Source organism: Amblyomma mixtum, chromosome 2 (assembly GCF_055824585.1).
Source record: "Amblyomma mixtum isolate Tamu chromosome 2, ASM5582458v1, whole genome shotgun sequence".
In the NCBI taxonomy this organism is placed as follows: domain Eukaryota; kingdom Metazoa; phylum Arthropoda; class Arachnida; order Ixodida; family Ixodidae; genus Amblyomma; species Amblyomma mixtum.
The window spans coordinates 196561324-196579201 of NC_143013.1; the positions used below are offsets into that span (position 1 = coordinate 196561324).

At 44.3% G+C, this 17878-nt stretch overlaps 1 pseudogene; it reads right to left on the minus strand.

Moving 5' to 3' along the window:
* Positions 1 to 16120: 16120 nt before the first annotated feature.
* On the minus strand, positions 16121 to 17131 carry LOC149362059 (uncharacterized; annotated as a pseudogene).
* Positions 17132 to 17878: the final 747 nt, after the last annotated feature.

Consider the following 17878-nt stretch of genomic DNA (forward strand, 5'->3'; position numbering starts at 1 on the left):
TCAGGGTATTTCATGGCCAGCCTCTATTGGGGGTGGCCGCACATCACCATCATGTAGCCCCATCGTTTATGCACACGAACTGCATGATTGGGAATGCCATGAGAAAATGGCAAACGTGTCCATGCCGCAGGTGTTGCTCAGTTGTCCGTCGCAGGTATTGTTCTGACAGCCCAAACTGCATGCCTACTCTTCGCCACTGTGAAAACCGAAGTTCATCCCCTATATTTCCTACGCGGGACCAATGCAAGTTGAAGGCGGGAATACTAGCTCTTTTCCCACACAAAAACACCGCGCCTCCCTCACCGTTATGTACGGGCAGCCCCTTTTGGGGTTGCCCGCACTTCTCCATAACAGAGACCGCATGTATCTGCGATGGGACCTTGGTGGGCTGTCGAGTCTGTTTAGGCCCTTGCATTGCCGAGGAGGGTCCCACTCAGGCATGAAGTGGGCTGTCCAAGCGTTTTGTGCCAGCACTGCACCCACGAGGGACCCATGTAGGTTTACTGCAGGCAGCCACCAGCCCCCATTGCGAATGTCGAACCCGCATAGGCCCGCCACCTTGTGCTTAAACAATTTCCGGCCCTTTCCGTGCAGCTCTATCGGATAAAGTATACACCTATAATTCTACATAAGTCAAAGTAAATCTTTGAGCAAAACAGTCCTTACATATGGTATTTTGGTACACGGGTGATGCGCGCGTTCTAAACTGAAAGAAGCTGATAGACAAATATATAAAATTTCTACCATTATATTGTATCGAACTGGTCACGAGAATTACACTAGATTCGAAATAATTGAAGCAGGAGTTTGTCCTCTCCATGTTTATACTTTAGAGTGGTCGTTGTACGAAACTATTTTTCAAAACGGTTAAAACACTCAGACAAGAAGCAAGATTTACTTACGTATATACCGCTTAACAGGTTCCGAGAGTGTACACTGCCTATGTAAAAAATAGACAATCTCACTTTCTCTACTATTTTAACAAACTATCAGTAAATGTGTCGGGCTCTGATCCTGTCCGCGCTCCAAAATCTGCACTGAAACCTTGCGTTCTAAAACGTGACGACAAAACTTAATGAGTGATTTCGCATTTTGGGTTATGTTTGCGCCACTTTGTATATCGTTCATTAACTAGAAATCTTTATTTTTCTTGTAGTTTACTATCGGTTTATTCTTTGTTAAAATATTATGAATAATATGCTTTGTGTTGTTGAATTCTGTTCAATGTGTTTGTGTTACCATCAACAATGATCACCAGCTTCTTCAGTCCGACATATGTAGATTGCATACTGTCTTGGTGCAATAAATGCCTAACGTCGCTTAACTTGAAAAAAAAACTTGCGTCGTTTCCTTTCGCAGGCTTCGATCAGAACCGTCTTCAAAGTACTCTACTCTTAACTCAAAAGTCACCCCTGTAAGAACACATAAGTGCCTACGCCTTTGTTTAACGTATTATCTCGAGTGACACACCACGTAACACATATCTCGAAGAAGCAAATTCCATTATTGGGTATTTTCGACGAACACTACCTCTAGCACCGCGATCGTTGAAACCGTTAGCGTATGTAACATATACGGCCTAAGCTAGAATATGCGAGGAGCATTTCGGACCTTAATCAATATAACCTTTCTAATACACTACAAGCAATACAAAACCGCGCCACTAGGTTCATGTTGTCTGCTTATTATTTTCTTGACAGTTCCACCAAACTAATACATAATGCTTATTTGACAAATTTAACTAATTGACGTCAAATCGCGAGACAAACTCATATCACAAATTTTATTATGTTCAGCACGGGTCTGATATCATATCTGCCTACCGCACCTCCTTACCCTTACTTACCTTTACTGCTTACCCTCCACCTGCCCCTACATCTGCACATCTGTCTTAATTTTTACGCACTGCCAAAGACTGACTCATCGCTATTCAGTACTGACTCATTGCTATTCAAATCACCGATCGAAGAAATGTTATGCCCTCTAACAGACATCGTCCTCTGATGCCCTTTCAACGGGGCGTTTGAGGTAGTATTAAAAATGAATAAAAATCGCTTGTTTTTTTACTGAGCGCGCATTGCTTTGGCTGCCGTGTCCCGCATACAGGCGCGTGCGCCTCTGTTGGAACATGCAATGTGTCCGCATTATTGCTGAATAAAATTCCTGTGTATATGTGTCTTTGCAAGAGTCGTCGTCGCCAGTTCTTCCAACGTCTATATAAATCACCTTTCACTTCCAATTTTTATAGTTTTATTTGTCGATAATAAGATATGAACAGTCTTATGGAGCTCCTTGGGAAGAGTGCATGCCAGCAAGCTTATACGCATAGATAACAGTTTTGTAGTGCCCCTTCTTTCAGCCTAAGATGCCCTTGATGGTGTTCGCACCGATCCGTGCCTCAGCGTCGCTCCCAGGTCCAGCGCTCCTTTGCAGTGATTCCGCCAAAGGAGACCGAGCTACTTCAGCCGCGGCACCACCCACCGGACGTGCTGAAGCCCCTTACGGAACAGAATTAAGATAGGCAGGGAGCATTAGAAAACTGTGGCCTGAAATTTTGCCGCTGAATACATGCTCAACAATTACTAGTATTTCTTTCCCTTCGCTGAGCTTAGCACTGAGGGTTCTAAGTTAGCACCACTCAGAACAAAGTTGACCCTGTTCATTTCTCTTAACATGAAACAAGTGGTAGCAAATCCGTTGTTTGGATGAGAATAATTGCGGTTTCGTGTTTATTTCGAGCTGAATGCTGAATGAGAAGACAACGGAAAACTTAAGAGCATGGATGCAGTCATTCATGTTATTGCGAAACACATGGAGGGCTCCAATGAAGCAACTAGCCCGTGGGTTGTAATGGGACCTGGAAGTCGAGACATCAAATATACCCTATTGTCCGCATTGCCCTCAGCACACTGCTCAAACTATCATTGAAGAACTGGAAGGTAGAATAGCTGACAAAACTGCTCCACGGACACGAAAAGCATAGACAGTTACATGGCCTCTGATTCCGTTGTTGTTGTGAATCTACATCCCCCCCCCCCCCCCCTAACTCTCTTTGTGTGTTCCAGTCATACCTGTATTCACTTAGGCCATGCCCAGAGGCAGTGCGTGGTTCTGCGAAAGTGGTCTTTCTCCGTGCACGCGCTCCCATGCGACCTGAAAAGACAGGTAGAACCAAACACGAGGGACGCATACGACTCCTGGATTCCACGTACCTCCACGTGTTTCTCCCGACTTCCCCTTAAACAGCACCCAACACAGCAGTATTGACCCTGCGACCTTGTGTGTGCATCTGCCGGGGTGACATGACTCAAACGCCTGCGGCCACTTGCGGAGACGAGCGTCTGCCATTCAACCGCGCCTCGCTCTTTTGTCAACTGTCAGGTGTTCGCCTTTGGGCGTTTTCCTTGAAACAAGATATGGGATCCACCTGGCCGGACGGGACACTTCCGAGTATCCAAGTGCCTCAGCCGAGGAAGACGATGAAGCGGGGTGACGCCGCTGCAGGTGTTCGCCTTTGGACGTTCCCTTGAAACAAGATATGGGATACACCTGGCCCGAAAGGACACTTCCGGGTATCCAAGTGCCTCAGCCGAGGAAGACGACGAAGCGGGGAACGACCTTAAGGAGCACCCGGACGAAGTCCCTACGATTGGTCAGAAAAGGTGGGAAGATCTCGGGAGGGTCCATTTAAAGCGCTCGACCCGTTCATCGAGTAGCGATTCCCTGAGCGATTCCTTCAGCGTTTTCCTGAGACTTCTCAGCTTTTACCCTGTTTGTCATTGCTTGTAAATAACTTTGTAAATATGTGAATACAATTTTTCCTTTACTTCTCCTACTCCCCGTCTCCGGCCCACGTTTCTTCCTCCGTCAGCACAGCGGCGGTGCTCCTGAATCCGATGCCCGGTGGAGCACGCTACTAGCCCGGCAAAACATATCATTGAGTGATTCGAATAGAAAAGTCTCTTATATTACTGTTTAATTATACTAATATACTAATGTGATGTTTTAAACAGTTATTCCCGATGCCTTTGTTTAGGTGGCTCCAAGACCCTGCCATTCAGCTTGTGTTGACACACTGCACGATGCAACCATTCCACCCAACGATGTTAACTGCAGGTAAAACGCCCTTGTGGCATTTGCTACCTGCTAACCGTTTCAACTTCACACTATATCTTCAACAGTAATGCTGGTAGAAACGTTCGCCGGAGTTTTAAGCACTACGATACTGCATATTTTTCGGCAGGGCAGTTAAGTTGCCGAGCTGTTAGGCAGGAGGTCATTGGGCAGAACACCTCTCGCAGCCGTTGTTTCGCCTTCGTTGGGTTCAGGTTTAAGCTTTTTGTTAAGCCTCTTGCAGATTCCGTCATCGGATGGATTTGCAGCGAAAAGACGAGGCCTTCCAACGTGGTGCACCGTGGGACGGCGAGAGACGGCCGGGGAAGGGCAAGGATGCGACTAGGCCAGGGTGCGCAGTGCCGGCAGTGTTCCCCGTCCTTGTGTTCTGGGGTGTTTTTCTCCTTGTGTGTGTAAGAGCCGTAACTAGAAACGGAAATGCGTAACGTCTTCGTGGAATTCATTGGTGCTCGTGAATAAACCAACTCGTGCGCCCCGGCTTGCTTATCAGTGGCCTCAGTTTGTACGAATTTTTTTTCATTAGGCCAGACAAACGCGCATTTTCTATTGTTACTGAAATGGTCGCCGGAATTCTGGGAAACCATATCTAAGGACTACTACAGGGGTACTGGAAAAGCTCGATTCTGGATAGATGGCGCAGAGGGACGCGTGCAATTTCGAAGTAGATATTTAGCCTCGGCTAGGACGGACCGGACGAGCCACGTTTTCTGACAGGCAGAGTGGCACTAGTACCACTCAAGCCAAGTGCAATTGCTTGACTCTTTTAGTGAAGTGTACAGTGTGGAGAGGAAATTGTCTAGTCGGTTCTCCACAGGATCACCGAACCAGTAGGCTTATGCGGGCTTAACTTCCCACAGCGACCCAGGTTCGGAGGGACGCTGTAGTGAAGTGCTCCACAGATTTCGACCACCCTGGGATCTTTTAACGTTCACTGACATAGCACAGTACATGACCTTTAGCATTTAGCCTTCACCGAAATGCGAATGTTGCAGCCTGGATCGAACCCTCCTCTTTCGGGCCAGCAGCCGAGCGCCTCAACCACTAAGCCGCCATGGCGGCACCGAACCAGTGTAAAATCAAGATCAACACCATCAATCACAGATCATGAACACCCATCTGCTCATCACATCGTTAGAAAATTAACTGACTTACCATCCAACAAGAGGCCGCAGGACACGAGGAGCAAAATTGTGACTTTACAATTCATGGTGTCGTTTTCCTGGGTTACTTTCTGCAACAACGTTAAAATGCACAAATATTTCTTTAGTTTTAAATAAAACAAGAGCAAAACGTTTGGTTTCTACCGAAAATGAAAATACAGTTCGTGAGACTCTTAAGTATTTGACATTCCAGCATAGAGCCCAAATAATGTTTACAGGTCCAACTAAAAATACTGGTATACTGCCAGGCTACTTTGTCTTGACGCTCTTGGTAGAATTTCAAGACGATTTACAACTACAAAAGCTGAACGTTCTCTTTAATATGTACCATTGTTAGCTTGCATTTCTTATCAGTTATGCTTCCTGAATTTCAGGGCAATATTTTCTCACTGTTTGGGTTAATCACAATCGTGTGCACTCAAATTGAAAAGCACCGCACTTCTCTAGAGCCCCACGTGGTGACCACATTATTTTCCCACCAAGTACGTATGCACAATCGTGGATTTTTTGGAATAAATTGTCTGGTTTGTGGTTTCCTCCGTTGATACTCCCTAAATTAACAGTAGCCATTTGGGCGAGAATAATCAAGGTTTTAGAACACCAAGAAAAAACTACTGTCGCCTACAGCTCATGATGCGTTTTCTTTCTCTTTTGAGCCTCTGCATTGTGCTGCTGCGGCCTGTCTGGTGTTTTATGTTTGGAAACTATGCATTTTGATAGAGGAGAGAAAAAGCACATACACTGCCTGCCGGTGACACATGGCTCGCGTCGCATCGCGTACAGTCGAACTGTCTTAAAAGAAATTCTTATATGAAGTGGTCGACATTATGATATTCACAAACAAAAACTGGCGCCGTTAGCAGCACCTTAAAGCAATAATCCTAAGGGCAACAAATAAGAAAAGCGCGTAGGTTTTACAGAAGTGTAGAAGGCTGAGCAGAATCACAAGAGCGTTCCTTTTTTCAAAAACATATATATTGCACATGTTCGTGCAGTGTCCGTCTGATCTTGAAGTAGTAAGCCCAAAGTCACAACAATGTGCAACATGTTCTACTTACTCTTCTCCCAGTGTAGTGATGCTCATACCTTCAACGAAGAAGCGGGCTATTTATTTATATCTGGGAGATTAACGACCCTTCCAGAGACGTAGAAAAACAACGAAAGAATTGTTTTCAAAGTTCACATCGTATTACATGTGCGGCCGCCATAATTGGGGACAGGTGTAAATATAGCTATTGTCATCCACCCGACGCACCATATTTTTATGTTGCCCTTTGCATCCGGCCTCTCTTGACGCATTAAGGACAACACTTTGCCCAGTTCACCGAACTTATGAACTGTTTACGCAAGCGTTGCGCACAAACTGTGCGCAACGCTTGCGCACAGCAACAGCGCCACAGGATGTACGGGAAAGCTTTGCCCTCGGTACATTCAGCGGCGCCGGCCTGCAGAGCGCAGTAATGGAACAACCTTGACGATGGCTCTACGTCATTATCTTGTGCACTAGCAGTAATGAGCCGGCGCCACTTGACACCAGCGTCCATTTGACCACGGATTCATCTCAAGAAAGCAGAAAAGACTCCAGTATTTATACGCTGGTGAAGAAACAATCAGTGATGAAGACGATATTTCAAGAATGGCGCGAGAAAACAATGTACTCTTAATGGAAGGAAATGTGGGCAAGTAGGGTTTTTTTCCCCGGTTTAGCTCAAACAGAAGGTTGCGTAGGATGTCAAACGCTTGCCCATAAATAGAGGCGCGTTGAATAAAGGTCCTCCCTCAGAATAAGACCGCGTCTATAGATGCCATTGGCCAACCGCTGAAGGGTGCCAAGCACATCGAGTGCCAAGACTGTCTACAAAATAATCTGTTTCCATGTTATTGTTGTATACATGTACAGAAAACCTAAATAATGCAACTAATGGTTTTCTTGCTTTAGAGTGAGCTCGAAAGGAAGGCATTATTCTTTAAAAGCAGAACTTGCTTCTATTTATTTCTGAGATTTTAAACCATTTTCTTTATTGCATCCGCTTTTTTTGCCACCAAAGCTTATTGCAACTTATCTCTCATAGAAGCGTACAGTTTCGCGCTCCACTCTGCATGGCTAAGATCACGAAGGTGATCTTCCCTTGTGTCAGTGAAAATGAAAAGCCTTGACTGCGACCAAGGGGCCCGGTCATTTCTCTCTCCGGTGCCTTTCGGTCCTCCAGCGTTGCTCGACTTAGTGTAGCTAGCTGCTAGCATCGTCGCTATTGGAGTCTATGGCAATGCAGAGGAACCACGAAGCAGCTCCACCGCGCTAGGAATGAAAACGTGAGTAACTGCCTGGGTGCGAGAATTTTGAAATGCGACAACATTAGAAATGTCAAGAAGGGTAAAATTTTCCGGCGGCGTCGCCATCTGTGTGTGTAGCCTCCACCTACTAGTTGGCGTTCAGGGGAATTTAGCTCTCTCCACATGCCTATCATCCTTCCCCTTCGCCCTCATAACTTCCCCCCTCTCCACTTGTAAATGAAAGGAGAAAGACGCCGGACGCAGAATGACTCACCAATAAAAAAAATGGCTTTGAAAATGACTCAGACCACATCAGGCCTACCTGGAAAATATACTGCCTCCCGAAGAAATATGTATGCTAAAATGAGGCCTGCGGGAGCTATTCCTTCTGGCATTGCTCGGGTAGAGCAATCAGGGTATTACAAGCCCTACCGGCGGCTGTGTTTGAAGCAGCGTCTGCCAGTGGAGTGATGCATGGCTTAAGTGGAACCGCAGTGCGCTGGTACTGGTATGAAGACGGGCAGCTATCTAACAATGTGAAGCATTTTGCGTAGTTGCGTTTTCGGTATTGAAAAAAAACAGTTGCTCTAGATTTGGGAGTGAAAAACAATGCACTCAGATTTTGAACGGAATCGCCATTGGAATAAAATTACAACTGCAATAGACTGGGGAGTGAAAGCGAAATGCATTTCCAGCTCATCAATTCTATTGATGTTCCTAATTATTTTTGCTTGTAGATATCTTCCATCTGAAGTCCATTGAAAAGCATACGCAAGAAAATAAGTTATATGTAACGGGACGTTTTAATTGTGAACTTTTGTTGCCAGTGGGAGCACACTGCCCACTCGGCTGACAGATAAATGGGGGTCTGTTCGCTGAGCTCCCTACAGGGCCGAACACTTTCTGCAGCGAGTGTCAGTGAAGTTCATTGTTTCGCAACGCCCGAATGCCGCTAAATCAGAATATCAGTGGTTAACCCGACACTGTATATGCCCATGTGACAGGCGTGTAACTCTGCAAGCTTCATCGTTTCATGTAACCGCTCTAGCTCTATGAAATACTTGGAATCTGATATTTTCCTGCCATTCTTATGGTCCGGCCGTAAACCATTTCACTTCAGACAATTTTATAGTGTATTAATTGTTAACCTATGTTTAGAGTTCATTCTTCATCCACATAATATTGCTGACCGTGTTGATTACCGCTATATGGTTGGCAATGAGCGATTTAACATGAAACGCATTCTACATTTTCTTTTTTACCTTGGACATCAAATGAATGGAAACATCTTCCGTGCAATAATTTTTCCACATGTAATGAGACGCAATTTAAAAATTCCATTGCTAACAGTGTATGAAATAATGAACTGCCTTTTTTATTTTGCATATCATAAAAGGGCCAATTTTTATTGTGAACTGACTCCTCTCCGCTAGATTCGCCGCTCAGGGTATATAAATAAAATAGCTACAGCAAACAGCACGCAGGCTCAAAGTTTTTTTTTTGGCACCATAATTCGCAAAGTGCTGACACGTGCGAGTAATTTGTTCTCCAAAAAATCAAAATACTCTTAATAAGAATTTGATGTTCTCCATATTTTTAATTGCTTCCCTAATTGTTCCCTTCTTCACGTCAGATTTTCCTATATAATCTAAATAATATATTGCTAACAAATTTTAATAGTCATTATCAGTTTTGCAGAAAGTCTTTAAGATATTTCCGTAGCAGCCATCAAATGGCGTCCCGCTCTTCTCCTATACACTTACAGAATGGTTTTTCTCTCCACATGCCATCTTTCAGCCGTGGCATGTGGCAAGTGTAAGCAACACTACGCCAGCGAACGTTGGAACTACTTTTTCCGTGATAGAGCATATAATACTAACGCATTCGAAATCTCCAGAAGAATAAGGCGCCTGACATTAAACTAAGGCAAACCCACGGCGCCGAGTTTCAAGGTTGTGGGGTGCAGTTTAAAACTCAATGGAGAAATTCAACGGTTGGTCTCTTCATTCCTAGAAGGAAGCACATGTCGATAAAGGAAATTATTATAGATATACTTTCTTTTTGGGAAAGCTTTTCACGCAGATATTATGTAGAAGCGGCGCAAACTGCTGTGCAACGTTCTAGGCGAAAGGAGTACACGCTAACTACCCGCGTACAATTCTTCGTTCTGTTGGCTGCTGTTTTCGGAGCACAACTCGTACAAATAGCAGCAGTTTCCTTTCTTGTAGTGTATTCATATACCGTCTACACTAATATACTTCGTCTGCGATGTTTAGCACTCGGAGCTTAGATTCACCCGCATTCTCTAACGCGTGCGTTGAATCCGTGTGCTAAGTCCGTTGCCGCAGCACAGAATCATAGCCGCCCAGTGGGCGTTTGTACACAACTCTTAGTTTCATTACCGCGAGCGCACGACACAATGCGCGTGGTGTCGTCTTGAACGGGTTTTTTTTACTCTCATGCCTGCACACAACTGACGCTTATCAATCGAGCGCACAACTCTCCCGTGCATCCTGTGGCGCTATGGCTGGAAATAGGTTGGTGAACAACTCTTGCTTCACTAAGCTGGCAGCAGGTAGCTAAGCTAAGCCTTGCTACGCCGATGACCCAAAAGGCAGCCTTTTTACTTTCATTAGTATTTGAGAAGTTCCAATAGGTGGTCTTCGACGTTGATGTTGATGTTGCTGATGTTTATTTGCCAAAAATTAGTTACGTAGTGATAAACCTGTCCAGACAAGCACTGATGCTTTTGTGCTGAACAGGGCAGCACGGCAAAGTCGCGAGAGCAGATATACTACAAATTTCAAATTAACGCATAGCTATATTCTCTCAACACATCAGACACTTGCTGAAGAAAAACAAACAAAATACAAAAGAAGAAGGAAAACTAACAGTCAACTTTAGAATAGATAATTTAAAGGTTGATTTCATACAAACTTGCAGGTGGCGCCTATGAATACCAAGATTTTTGTTTCACCTTATGTCCTACATACAGAACTCTGATTAGTTGAGAACAAAGTGTACAGTCAGAACACGCACTCAGATTTAAATAATTAGGCTCTGAACCCATTGCTAAACTGGAGTCATTGCCTTACATGCAGGCACAGGTGCGACTTCAATAGGTAATTGATTAAAAGAGAATGGAATGTAATAAGCTCTGGTCCTTTTCCCGTAATATGAAGGCACTCTTGGTAAAACAAATCTTTCACTACGCGTAAGTTGCATTGTTTAGTGTCTGTAATTTTGAAAAAATTATAGAAGTTTTTATTTAAAACAATCGACACTAGAAACGTAAGTAAAGTCAAAATGCGTGATCTTTTAATTATTCCTATTAAAGTTAGGACGGAACATGTCGGGCGGAATGCGAAAGTGTACGCTTCCATGGCAGAGAAGTTACAATAAGCTGGTGTGCAAAAACAAAAAGAAATAAAAAAAATGTCGAAAATGTGGAAAATCTCCAAATTAAGTTCAAGTGAGTAATGCTTTTGAGGGATAACCTCCTCTTTGAGCTTATGCATCCGCAAGAACGCTATAAGTTGTGTTATTCGGGTTTGCTGTAAGTGTGTATACCTCGGAAACAGATTATTTTATAGACAGTCTGGGCACTCGATGTGCTTTTGCATACAGCAGCCACTGGGCGCTCATACTGACGGAAGACCTTTATTCAATATGTCTCTCTTCAACGGGAAGCTTTTTGAGGCGAGATTATCATGTGCGACGCCGCACGAAATACTATGCAACCTTTTGTTTGAGCGAAAGCGGTTGAGAAACATTATTTGCACACAATGCTTTCAATTAACAGCGCTATTTTTTCTCGCACCTTTCTTCATACATTGTACTCATCACTGAAATATTGTTTATTCACCAGCGTATAAATAGTGGCGCAGTTTCTGCGCTCATGGGTAGAGTCCCTGCTCGAAATTGAACGTTGTTTCTACTGCTGGTGCAGCGGATGCGTAAGTAGACTCGACGTGAAGATTGCTCCATTACTGTGCAGTCTGCACCCAACTGCCGCTGTATCTCCTGGGGGCAAAGCTTTAGCCTGCATCCTGTGCTGCTGATGCGAAAAATAGGTTGGTGCACACCTCTTGCGTAAACAAAACTCATGACTTCTGTGACCTGTGGAAAATGCTCTTCTAAATTCGTCACGTTCAGCCGGATGCAAAGGCCAACAAACTGGTGCGTCAAGCCGATGACACAGGTTATATATACACCTTTCGTCATTTATGTCTACCGCGCATGTAATGCGACGTGGACTTTGAAACATTTTTTCTTTCTCCATGTTTCCACAAGGATCGTTCAACTCCTGTATAGAAACAGAGAGCGATGCACTGCTTAGCCTTTTTATCGTGAGCAGAATTGTACCGACAGAACCGTATCTACAAGTTCCTGCATATTATTCCGGTCGTTGGGCTTGCTCTGTCGACCTACACTGAAAATTGGACTAATATGTTCATTGCACATCTTGGAAAGAAGAAACGTTCCCCTGATTTTGCGCAGTTCTGCACCCGTGTAAAACTGACTGCCTTTTCTGAGTAGTTTGCCCTTGGGATTATTCGCCCGAAGGTGCCGCTAACACCGCCCGTTTTTACCTGTAGGTGAGCATAAAGTAGAGTTCTTCACATACGCATGATCTTTAAGACACTTCGAGCATAAACAATGTAAAATTAGCAGAGTTGCACCGGCGAGCACTGTATGTGCACTGTCCCGCTTCTACCAAAATGCGTAATTTCCACTCATAACAAAGCAAACACAACGCTGCTGCAATGCCAAGAGGCTTCAGGGAAGAAGAAAAGGAAGCATCAGACGTAGTCAGCAATTAATTTTCCCAGCTTTATGAAAGCCTTCATTATTCATGCCCAAACGGCTACTTATAATTCAGGAAGAATTAATAGAACTATGTACTAGCGAGATAATCGCGCTTTGTCATTAGTTAGAGATTGGTCGCAAAGAAATTACCTGCGGTGGAATACCAAAAAAACTCACGCTAGTCTTTTTCGTTCTAAGAACAGAGAGGTAAGCCTCAAGGGCAAGATTCTTTTAGACTGTGAAGAGGCAAGCATTGTTAATGAAATTAAGGCTATTGGCTTAACATTCTCGGAAACTCCTACATGGAACAAGCATGTTGATGCTCTCTGCAACAAACTTAATAAGGTTTGCGCGATACTGAATAGACACTGCAACTTCTTGCCAACAGCAGTTATACGCTTCGTGCTAGCAATTATATGCAGTTATAACGCACTATTTTTGTCGACACTTAACTACTGCCATTCGTTCTGGACAACTGCATCGAAAGAAAACATAGAGAAGCTTAACATCTGTCAGAAACGCGGCTTGCGTGCTGTTGCTAATATTCCTTGTTATACACACACTTCTGATTACTTCTTGCGCTATAAGCTTCTTCCCATGAAATTCATTTACCCTTACAATCTAGCAAGTACATATCGCTCATTTATTTCGGCGTGTAATAACAACACCTTGAACTTGATAAACCTTCGTCCACGCGCTTACATTTACAATGCACGTCATACTGACGCATGGGTGGTGCTTCGCTGTCGTACAGAGTACGGTCGCCAGTCCATTTCTGATCATGCTGCTATTCTTCTAAATACCCTTGCGCTCAGCCATACCTACCCGGAAATGCTAATATCCGAAATACATGCATATTTCCGAATTCTCAACGTCTTATGATTTTCTTGTATACTTCTGTTTTGCACTTCGTGTTCTTGGTACCTTTTTTATTTGTGCTTTGTTTTGCTACAAAGTGCCTTCGAATTATAATAGCGTTAAGGTTTCGTTTTCCAGAATTTTAAATACTCAAGTTTATTAAACTGGATGTGTTTTAATCTGAATGTGTTTTAAATTGTATTATGTTTAAAACCTGATGTGTTTCAGAATGGCTATGTTTGTAATGTACTTCTAACTGCATGTGCCTTCATCTGGAGAATTTTGTTGTGAAAAGTGTTAATTTTAGATATGTGAAATGAAATGTGAATTTTAATCCGGCATAATGTCTACTAGCACTGGTGACGAACTGTGCACGGGGGTGGGGAGGGGGAGGGGGGGAGGGCTTTGTCAAGCCACAGTTATGTGGCTTATACCCGTCATCCCCTTTTCTCCTTGGGAGAAATAAAGTTGATTATTATAGGTTCCAAAAGATTCACCAGCATGCACACGTGCTAAGTTGAAAACCTGTGTAATGGCCAGGTGGCGCTAAGATAACTGCGATGCTTTTGAGCCTGAATGCACCTGATTATGATCAAGCTAAGTGAGCAAATGCAATACCCTGAAAGACATAAAGCATGACTAATGAGAAATGCAAACAATGCAACATCCCGTAGAACAAGGTGGCGGGTCCTACATGGGCAATGAGGGCTGGTGGCTGCCTGCAGTTAACCTACATGGGTCCCTCGTGGGTGCAGTGCTACCACAAAACGCTTGGGCTGCACACTTCATGCCTGAGTGGGACCCTCCTCGGCAATGCATGGGTTTAAACAGACTGAGCATCCACCTAAGTCCCAACGCAGATTTATGCGGACTAAGACGCGGTCTCTATTATAGTGAAGTGCGGGTAACCCCAAAAGGGGCTGCCAGTACATCACCGTGAGGGAGCCACGGCGGTTTTGTGTGGGCAAAGAGCTAGTATTCCCGCCTTCAACCTACACGGGTCTCACGTAGAAAACATAGGGGTTACGCTTTGGGCTTCACAGTGGCGAACCGTAGGCATCCAGTTACACACACCTAATAGTGCATCGAGATCAATATTTATTGTTTCTTCTAAAGCAGCCGTCTTTGGTTGGTTCCTTGCATCTTTCTTGACCATCATTTTGTTGTGCTGCTTAATAAAGTCTGACTTATGGGTATCCAGCATAAAGTTACGGCTGTATTCAAAGAGCATCTTCACCCCAGATTTGCATTTTGCCTCAAACAGCTTTACTTTATTTATTGAACTTATTGGTTACGCAGCTTTGAAATGATCGAGCCTCGTGTGTGGAGTTGCTGAGAAAGATCATAAGGGAGAAAAATACATTTTTTCACTAAGTGGACTGCCTTGAGCAGATTAATGCCAAGCAGTTCATATGCACATAACGGTAGTGTTTTCTACAAGTGGTGATTTTTTCACATGCAGGCCCAACCGTCTGCTGACAAAGCCACTGGCTGATATTATAACCTTCAAAAAGCATGTTGTCAACAAAACAGTACCAACAAAGCGCAAGCGATGGATGCCACCTGATTATTCGTTCGCCAACCACTGCAACTAGGCTTCGTGAAGAAAATTGCTGAAGATGCACAGCACTTAGTGTGATACAGGTACTCGACCAGCAAGCCAGCACCATCCTGCAAAGCGAGTGCGATTTCAGGCACCGAAGATTTGCATTCCTAGAAATATTTGACAGAAACAAGGAACCACTTTGAGCAGCTTGTCCCGCTAACAACAGCTGGGCGAGAGGAGATTTGCGTGAAAACTTTGGTCACGACGACAATCATTATGGGCCGCTAAAAGGACTAGTCGGCTAACGGCATACAATTTCAAAAGAATTCTCTGCTGCACAAAGCCCGAAAGAGTTGTTAAGGATATTCTGTATCCACGAAGAAAAGCACTCCCACATGACGACCCAAGTATGTATGGACCGCAGAATGAAGAAGGAGCAGTACTGCAGTACATTCATATAATGCAACTGTACGACAAAGATGTCAAAGTGAGCAAGACGGGCCTCCATGTCCATGAAAAATATTCTTTCATCGCTACATCACCAGGCCGTCTTTTGATGGATGGAGGGATAGGTGGACTTGTCGAGGTGAAATGCCCTTCATCAAAAGCTGGACAAAAAGTTGCTCAATGCATACTCTGACAAAGCATTCAGTGCTGAAGTTATTAAGGGGGTAATGCACCCAAAGCCTTCACATGCATACTTTTATCAGATGCGGGGACAACTTGGTGTCACCAGCAAACCGTGGTGCGACTTTGTGCCGCGGACTGGCCACCCTGAACTCGAGCGGTCCATATCAGTTCAGAGGATTTATTTCTATAGTCAAGTGTGGGATGAATTTCTGCAAGGACTACTTTATTTTTACAGAGCCCAGGGTGTTTTTACACATTAGGCGCTGGCTACGTAAAATTTCAAAAGTTCAGGGAAAGGTTCACATTGTTGATGAGCAGAATGAGCCACTGAAGCTGAAACTTATAACGCTTAAATAAATATTCTTGCTGCCTCCATCGCGCGGTGCTAAATGCAACATGTCTGAGTGTACTGAATTTTATACGCCACCTATACTTTCAAATATTACACTTGCAATAGACATGACACTACAAAAAGTGCAAAATCATATTTTACTTATAACGTGCATTTAAACTGCTTCTTGACAGCAAATCTTCACACACAAATGACTCACTTTATTGAGCAGGGCCAACATAAGGAAGTGATATCAGCGGTTTCAACCTTCATGCGCTATTTCAAAAGCGTCAACATGAACACAAGCGTTAGGTAACCACCAAAATGAACATTTAAACTGATGTCCTTGCGAACAGTCTATAGTTTTGTACTGGTGATCTACTCAGAGTCTGATTGTTCTTCATCTCTTTTGGTATCCAACAATGGTCCTCGGAAGTTTGACAGCCGCACACAGGTAGCAAAAATTTGGTCTGCTATATCGAGCATGTTGGTAGGGAATGGTTTGTCCAGTATGTGATACTCTGATTCTTCGTATCACTTTCTCAATGTGCACTGTTGCATTTGCCACTTGTTTTGTTTCTCGAGCATCATTGGCACACATCTGAGGCTTCCCAGGGATGCGAAATGGGAGCATATAGAGGTCAACATGAGGAGGAAGCAGGTCAGTAACTTTGAACCCTTTGTCCGCCATTACCCCATCACCTGGCTCTAACGGATCTAGAACTCCACTCTCCTCAACAATAGATCTGTCACTCGTACCTCCACCAAACAGGGGTGATAAAGAGCTGATGTAACAGTCTGGTGTGGCCCCCAACAAACACTTCATAGTGTTTGCAAATTTGTAGTTTGAAAAGGCATATCGTTACGCATTTAAACCTGAGGGCTTCTGGATGAGCACTTAAGTTGTAACCAGAATAATCCGTGTGTTCGGATACTGCCAACAATCAGGTGGCATATGTTGCTGCACCTCAGCAAGTGATGGAAAGCTTGCTACAGGAGCCAGATCTTTGTCCTGCACGAGTATCCATTCTGTGAAAAAGCGACTAAAGGTAGGCATGGAAACAGCGAAATTTCCTTTGTTGTCATGCCTGTTCGCAGTCGTACTAGAACCATAAACATTTGTTCTGCCAGAGAACGAAAATTTCGTTTCTCACTTCTGGCAAGCTTTGGGTTTCTTTCTATCACAAAATTTAGAATATTATTTAAAAAAGGTACAGATGGCAGCCCAGTATAATACAGCATGTCCTGTGGTGTTTTCATGTTCTCAAGGCACAACATTCTTGACTTCAGTTCATAATAACATGTCTACCACTGACCAATACTTTCTTCAGTTGCTTTGAGGTATGAATGAAGTTTACCGTTTTTCTCTTTTTCGTTAGCTAAAAGCGATTCCAGTTCTTCATTTTGTCGAAGCAGATCTTCATTCTGGCACTTCTCTGCTGAGGAATCATCAGTAATGACAGCGACTGCTGTGTGATCTCCAGTGACACCATCTTGAGCCATAGCTTGCGTCTGATCGCTGTCGTGCAGTATGGTGCTCAGTGTAGGGGCCCCACCACTCAGACCAAAACTCGCGGTTACGGCGTTTCTTTTCTTCGACCTTTCGAAGCGGGTGGTGGTGGTGGTGAAAACTTTTAATTACTGAAATAGAGTTTGGGAGCCACAGAGTGGCCCCGCTACATGGTCGGCATCCCTAGTCCGGGACACCGCATGACAATGCCCCGTCTCTAGCCCGTTTCACCAGAGCCCTTTGGGACTCAAGCGAGGAGCTGTTGAGAAGGGCAGTCTCCCATGCCTCTCTGGAATGGGTAGGGGAAGGGGGGAGGTGGGGATTTTGAGTACATGCCCACACCATGTGGAAGATATCACAGGTCTCCCCACAGTGTGGGCATCGCCCATCCGTGTTAGGATCGTAATGCTTTAAGATTGCAGGGCGGCAGCACCGACGCGGCTAGCATTCTTGTGTTTGAAGAGCGATGCCACGTAAGCGGGATGGCCCACGAAGCGAGAAGGCAGCATTGCAAAAAATAATAAACGTAAGTGAAATCCACGTCAACGTGACCTTTTTCAGAACTGTGCAGTTTCGTTACTCAAATCCCTGCAGTTTCAGGAACAACAAATGGGAAACAAATGGAT